Genomic DNA, 7,554 nt, shown 5'->3' with positions numbered 1-7,554 from the left:
AGATCGCAGTGGAAATTTGCATCTAGCTTTTAAAGAAAAATGTTTCTTTTGATGAAGAGTTTTTGTGGAAAAGTATTTTTAAATGGACAGTGGACTTCCAGAAGTTATTGGAAATCAATCTGTCCTCTGTGTAGGCATGTATGTCAGATACGTAAGGTTAGTACAATTTCAGATATACATTTTGTTCACCTTTTAAGTTAAATAAAATTTTAAACTACCTTGGTTGTTTTTTCTCATAAGATAAATAATACCAGGAGAGGAAGTTATTAATGCTAAGAAAAGAGGTGGTGTGTCCTTGGACAGGGTGAGCCTGAAGCAAAGCTGGCATAGCCCCTGGTAGGGAAGTCAGCAGTGGAGCAGTAGAGCATGTTTTTTTTTCTTCACTGTAATTTCATGCAGCGTCTACAGGATCTCACTACACAGATCGGACTCGTAGTGATTCTCCTATTTTCAGCCTCCCAAGCACCACCACGTACACCTCAGTGTGCCCTTGGGGCGGGGCTGGCACAGCACACCAGGAATTAAACCTTGCCTCTGCACTCTGCCTAGGCAGGTGCTTAACTTACTTGCTTTCTTGCTTGTTTTCTTTATTTTTTGGTACCAGGGTAAACTCAGGACCTTGTGCTTGCCAGGCCGGTGCTTATTCCACTGAACTGTCACCCCAGCCCTACAGCACCTTCTTTTAATCTCTTATCAGATGGTTCCATTGCTGATTTATCAAGTGGAAAGTTTGGATTTGCACATTTTGCAGGTTTAGGAACATGGTCTCCCACCTGTCTAATGGGAGGCAGCCTTGGATTCCCCCCACAATAAAGCCAGAACATTGTTTCCATTAAAGTTCCAAAAATTACTTTTGCTGTGCACTGTGAAAAGTATACTCTGAAGAAAGGAAATTGAGAAGTCCTTTTATTTCAGAGCACTTCTTGAGTGCTGCTCTTCCTTGGATCTGGTTGAGCTTATCCCATTTACCTCTTCCTCCGGTTCTATGAGCTACCTCATATTCTTTCAGTGAATCCCATCTTTTTGTAAAGTTTTATCACTTACAATCCAATAATCCTGATTCCAAAATAAGCCAGAGTTGCATAGCATTACCGGGATTATGCACTCATGATGTGAAGATATAAGCATGCCGGCTCCCGCCCAGGGGGTGGTGCCACTGTGAGGTCTCAGCTCCTCGGGACACAGGCTCCCTAGTCAGGAGTTAGCATCAGCCTGCACAGCTTATTGAGACCCTGCCTCCAGAAGGAAAATTCTGGTTTTTTCTACTCTAAAAATTTTGTTGAATATTTTATAGTAACTACGATTAACAGCTTGGATATTGGCCATAAATATGGGGGGGGGGAGACTGCCCCCTTTGGAAAAGTTTATCACTTAGGAATGTTTGGCTGGGGAACAGGAAACAATGAGAGGATTTTATTTTTTGAGTTAACATGAAATCCAAGGAGGTTATAGGTGACAGATTAGCCTTCAGGGAATGCCCTCTGTATCTTCCACTCCACTATCCATGGTATCTTTCTGACATCCTTCTGTTTGTCATCTCAAGTTTGAAAGGGCTGACAGCATTGGACATTGACAGGAGTTGAAGGAAGTCATGGCAGTTATGCTGGCCTCTTTTGTTCCCATTTAAAAATAAAGCATAGGGCTGGGGGTGATGGCACAGGCCTGTAGCCCCAGCACTTAGATGGCTGAGGCAGGAGGACCATTGTGATTTTGAAACCATCCTAGGCTACAAAGTGACCTAGGCCAGCCTGAACTGCATAGTGAATCCTGTCTCAAAAAGATAAAAAATAAAGCATAGGCCTGGCCGGTGGTTCTGCCCGTGATCTCAGAACCCAAGAGACTGACACCAGCCAAGGGTACATGAGTTCAAAACCTGGACTACATAATGATACCCTGTCTAAAAGAAATTAAAGCACAATAACAGTGCAGTGGTACCAAGCAAAATCCAGGTTATAGAGGGTTGGGGGAATGCTGAAACAAAAGGATCACAAGTGAAAGCCCAGCCTGGGCAACTTGGTGACTTAGGCCTTGTCTCAAAATTTAAAAGGTGTCTGGGATTCAATCCCCAATATCACAGGAAAAGAACATTTTCAAAATCCTTCCCAGAGACTTTGACCTAAGTCTCAGTTTTTGAGAGCTATACCACAAGTTTGTATCTAGCAGCAAGGGAGACTGGGAAAGTGAAGGTAGAACTTGTTCAACCCTACTAAGTAGAGCCATCTAAGGAAGAGGCATGGAAGACGCCTCCTGGGACTGCAAACTTGAAAGACAATCCCAGGTAACGACAGCCAAGCACATTGGAACACAGCTGTAATCTCAGCACTCGGGTGGATGAGGCAGGAGGATAACTGTTCAAGGCCAACCTGGGCTACATAGTTCAAGGCCAGCCTGAACCACACAGCAAGACGTTACCTCAAAAGCCAAAAGTTTCACAAGTCTTACTGGAGCGCCTGTTGCTGCAATCAATGCCTAGTGGAACTCGTCATGTTTGACGGTAGGTAAGGAATCTCTCAGTGAGCAAAGGTGAGCATTTATTCGTGTGTTGAAATGCTATTTGTATTCATTCATTTCAGAAAAGTGTTCATAAGCTTTGCCCGCTGCCTTACAATTTTGCTATTAAAGTTGTACCTCTTCATTTCTGTACGAGGATCAAACTCAGGATCTCACACTTGCCAGGAAGGTGCTGATGCCACTGAAGTATCTCCCCAGTGCAGTTGTACCTAATCTGAACAGCAGCTAGTTTTTTTCAGTTTCAAGTATTAACTTCCTCCTGTAGAAGAGGATTTAGGTTTCCTCTGCATTTTGCCATCACACACATGTATTCTTCCCGTTTTCCCATCTACCAATATACTTCATAATTTCAGTCACATAGCTGACATTACTGCAGCACCCTTGCTACACCAGAGCATGCTCTGGAGCTGGGGCTGTAGCTCCGCAAAACCACATTTGCCTAGGATGGGTACAGCCTGGACTTTGATGCCCAGCACGGCCCTCAAGAAAGTATGGTTTTGGGTCCCGCAGCAGCCCTGGACTCCCCTGGGAGCATGTAGAGTATGTAGCTGGGCGTGATGGTGTAAAGCCAGCAGCTGGAGGCTGAGGCAGGAGGATTGACTTGAGTTTGCAGCCAGCCTGGGTTATGGGGTAAATTCAAGGCGAATTTGAGCTACATAGTGAGACCCTGTCTCAAAAAATAATACTGCAATTTCTCTCAGGATTCAAATGTATTTAACAGAATAACTAAGTGAATCTTTTTGGTGTTCCTCGACATCTTCTCCTCTGCCTCCTTTTCCTCCTCCTCCTCCCCGCTTTGTTTTGGTTCTGTTTTTGTTTTGGTTTTGTTTTTCGTGACAAGGTCTCCTTATGTAGTCCAGGCTGGCCTCAACCTTAAAGCAATCCTGCCTCAGCCTCCTGCGTGCTGGGATTACAGGTGTGTGCCACACCAGAGTCCCAGGTGATTCTTTTTGTTTGGTTGGTGGTTTTGTTTTGTTTGGTCTTGGTACTGGGATCAAAGTCGGGCCTCAGGTGCTGTGCTGCTGAGCGCCAGCCCTGGCTCCCTCAGGTGCTCCCCAACGCCCAGGTGATTCTTTTTTTTTTTTAATCATTCAAATATTAGACCTTTTGGATTAGTTTTTCTTAGTTTTTCTTTCTTTCCACTTCTACGTCTTTAAATTCTACTACCTACATTTTCTCAACTTTAACTTCCAACTTTCCTATTTAAATTTTTTACCTTTCCAGTTTTTCTAAGCTTTTTACCATCTGCAAGTTTCCTTTCTCTAGCATTCAATTCTTACTTCATAGAGACATTTCTCAGGAGACAAGATTTATAGTCTACTGTTTCCAAATTCCTTGTTATGGTTCCGTTTTCTCTGCGGCAGGGTGCCCCCTTTCTGAGACCGCGGGCCCTCAGGGGCGCGGCCGGCAGCTCCACCGGGTCTCCTGCCTGCTTCTGCTCGGTCGCTCGCTGCCTGCCCGAGAGGCATCGCCGGTCCCCCGGCGGCGCGGCGCGGCGCAGGCGGGCTTCCCACCCTGGCTTCCGCGTCCTCCTGGACCACCCCCGACCCTGGGGTGACTGTAGGCCAGAGACCCGGCGGGCTGGAAAGCGAGGGCCCCACCAGCCGCGTCCGAATCCCCAGCCTGTACCCACTAAGCTGTTCCCGCCGCGAAACGGGCTGCGCACGTGTGACTGCAGTTCGGCTCGAGCCCCGCGCGCGCCGGGGGGCGCTCGGCCTTTCCATAAGAGGCGGCGGCGCGCCGGGCGAGCGCGGGCGACGAGCAGGAGCGCCGGGCTCTGCGAAGCGCTCCCCGTGGTGCTGCGGGCTGCGCGGCGACGCCGGAACCTGACCTCCCACCGGTGGGTGCGCGTTGCTTGCCAGCGCCCGGGCTGGGCCCAGGGCCGTGCTCCGAGGGCCTCGTCCCCACTCCCCAGCCCCGCTGTTGTGAGCCGGGGTCTCGCTGACCGGCCCGGGCTTGGCGTCCTCCTGTCACAGTTGCGCGCCCCCACGCCCAGCTTCACGCGGTTTTAAGACGCTAAATCTGTGGTTCTGTTTGAACGTAGCAAGGTGATCCGGGAAGAAACTAGTAAAAGAGACTGGGCTGTCCTGGGGCGCTAGGCCTCGGAGCTTCCGACGCCTGCAAAAGTTTGTAAAGCCCTTGGTGCCCGAGACGGCTGTAGACAGGGTTGCCGGGGCTGGTCTCAAACTCCTGGGCTCCAGCGAGCCTCCTGCCTCAGCCTTGCAGACGGCCTGCAAGTGTGCGCTCTGCCCAAGTGGTTCTGCTTCCGGCCAGGTCCGGTCTGAATGCCTCTGACTAGAGGGGAAAGATAGGATTTACCTAACCCAGTAGGTTTCTTTTGGGTTTGTTTGTGTGTGTGTCTGTGGTTTTTTTTTTTTTTTTTTAACTTTTTAAAATTGGATCTAACTGGTACATTTTGATATACATAACGATCACATTTACCACAGGGAATTTGTGTCTGTACATGATATTTCTTCCGCCCCTCTCTTCCCATTTACAAAACTTTGTTTCCATGTTTTCCTTCTTTTCTTTTTTTTTCCCCCTTTCTTTCCCCCACTCTTGTTCCCCTCCCTATTCAAACATTTCTATTTCCCAATACCTGTTAGACATTTTGGTCCTTATTTACACTTTCAGTTTCTCACACCAGAGAACAATGCCGTATTTACACATTTATTTCACTTAAGATTGTGGTCTCAAGGTGCACCCATTTACCTAAACTTTTTTGAATTATCCCTTGTTTATGCCTAACTAGTACTCCATTGTATAAAAAGACCACAGATTTTTAATCCATTCCTCGACTGATGGGTAGTTAGGCTGTTTCCAAGATTTAGCAATGACAAACTGCCGCTGTCAACATGGGTACACAGATATTGTTGTGGCTTTTAATTCTTTGGGGAAGACACCCAGAGGTAGCTGGGGCAAATGGAACCTCTAATCCTAGTTTTTGTAGGAATCGCCTGGCTGAGCCCACAGCCTTCTCCAGTAGTTTCATGTCAAGGGCAGTCCTGCCCGTGAACATCACCTCACATAATGGAAATTCAAACTTCATGGCTCCACACCAGACTGCTGGCACCGGGTTTGGGGATGGGACCGGAACCCGTGTCTGCTCGCCCTGCAGCCCCGCAGCCTTGGAACTGTGCTGTGCTGGGAGTTGGAGAGCCCTGCTCTGCCCAGAGAAAGTCCTCCCTGGGCCTCCTGCGCCCCTAACACTGCCCCGGGGCCGCAGACTGCGAGGCACGGGGGTCAAATCCAGCCCGCACCTTCCCAGCCCTTAATCAGCAGTCGACTTTCAGGAGGACAGAAATCATGGAGCACTATAGCTTTAAGGCAGGCTTACTTCATGGATATAAGACGCCCAGTTGTACGCACTTGGCTGATGTTAGAGGAATTTTGGTCTGTACGAATTGTGTATGTGTAGCCGATTTCTTTAGCCCTTCCTCCGCCAGGCACCTCGGCTGGTTCCTCGGTCCGGTCTATGCTGCGGTGGACAGGGTGGATCATAACTAGGCAGTACTGTGGAGGCCCTTCTCGGTTCTCCTCGTCAAGGCCCAGGAAGTTTATATCTAATCCCATGGAAAAATTACTGGAATTCTAACGAGCTAATTCCAATCCACCACTTCCAGTACAACCCATGGAGGGAATAAAAGACACTAAGGCTTATCTGCAGCTTTGGGGATCCCAGGGGCCCTAAATCCAGTTACAGTGACAGCCAGCTAGAACAAAGGCCCCACCCACGGCCACACCCAGGTTTTATTCGTGAAAGAAGTGGCTTGCGGATAAGTGGCTGAGAGTGGCAGGAAGCACCTATGGGAGCTGGGCTAGGTAGCAGGCCTGAAATCACCTCTGCAGCATGCAGAGAGGAGGAATTGCAGAAAGTAATGGGCATGACGCAGGGGAGGTAGGTAGCGATGCTTCGATTGTGCTTCAGCTCTTACGTGTCCTCTTCCACGCCCTGAGAAGTCACAGCCTCTAGTCTTGAGGCTCGATCCCCATCCACAGCATAGTGCACGGCTCTCCATGCCCTCTCTCGGGTCACATGTTTATTTGGGAGCTACAGGGCAGGCAAAAGTGCCCAGTCACCTTGCTTCAAACACCACATGGGGCACACTGAGCTGGCCACCGAGTGTGGGGTGGCTAGGGTGGCACTCGCCTATAATCCCAGTGCAGGGGAGGTAAAAACAGGAGAATCACTACAAGTCCAAACTGTGTAGTGAGACCTTGTACAAAATAAATGAAGAAAAAAATTTTAAAAAACCCACCTCCAGCTGAAAGGTGGGTTTTTCATTGCTGAAAGCCAATTGAAGGGGCAAGGAAAGTCCCAGCGAGCTCTGCACACATCAGTACATGGAAATGGGGCCAGGTTCCTCCGATAGGGAGACCACTGCTCTTCTTCCAAGGAGAGTCGCCCAGCTGGTCCTCCACGTGGTACGCTGATGGCACTGTGCCCCTGGAAGTGGGACAGCTGGCTCACACGTGGATCTAGTTTAGAGTTCTGTGGCAGCAGCTGCACTCATTTCCACTAACTGTGTAATAGCCTTTTCTCCACAACCATGCCTGCATTTGGTTTTTCTTGCATTTCTTTATACTAGTGCCATTTAAACTTGGGTAAGATGATATCTTGTAGTTTTTCTTTTTGGTATTGGGAATTGAACTCGTGACCTCATGCACAAGGCAGGCCCCCAGGATCTTGTTTTGATTTCCATCCCCTAATGGTTAATGATAAGCACAGTTTTCATATATTTGTTGATCACTTATTTGTATTAGTTTTGAGAAATATAAATTCAAATCTTTTGCATATTTTACTGAATACTTTGTTCTTTGTGTATTCTAGATATTAATCTTCTGCAGGTGAATAGTTTGTGCTTCCCCATTCTGTAGATTGCCTCTTCAATACTTTTGTCCTTGGCTACGCAGCCGCTTTTTAGTTTGGTGTAATCCAATTTGTCACTTTTTGCTCTTGTTTTCTGTACTTCTGGGGTCCTATCCAGAAAACCATTGCCTGTGCCTGTTCTGAAGTGTTCCTCCCATGTTTTCTTTTAGTAG

The sequence above is a fragment of the Octodon degus genome, unplaced genomic scaffold, assembly GCF_000260255.1.
Source record: "Octodon degus isolate 3935 unplaced genomic scaffold, OctDeg1.0 scaffold00169, whole genome shotgun sequence".
NCBI lineage: Eukaryota > Metazoa > Chordata > Mammalia > Rodentia > Octodontidae > Octodon > Octodon degus.
Note: the sequence above shows the minus strand (reverse complement) of the source record.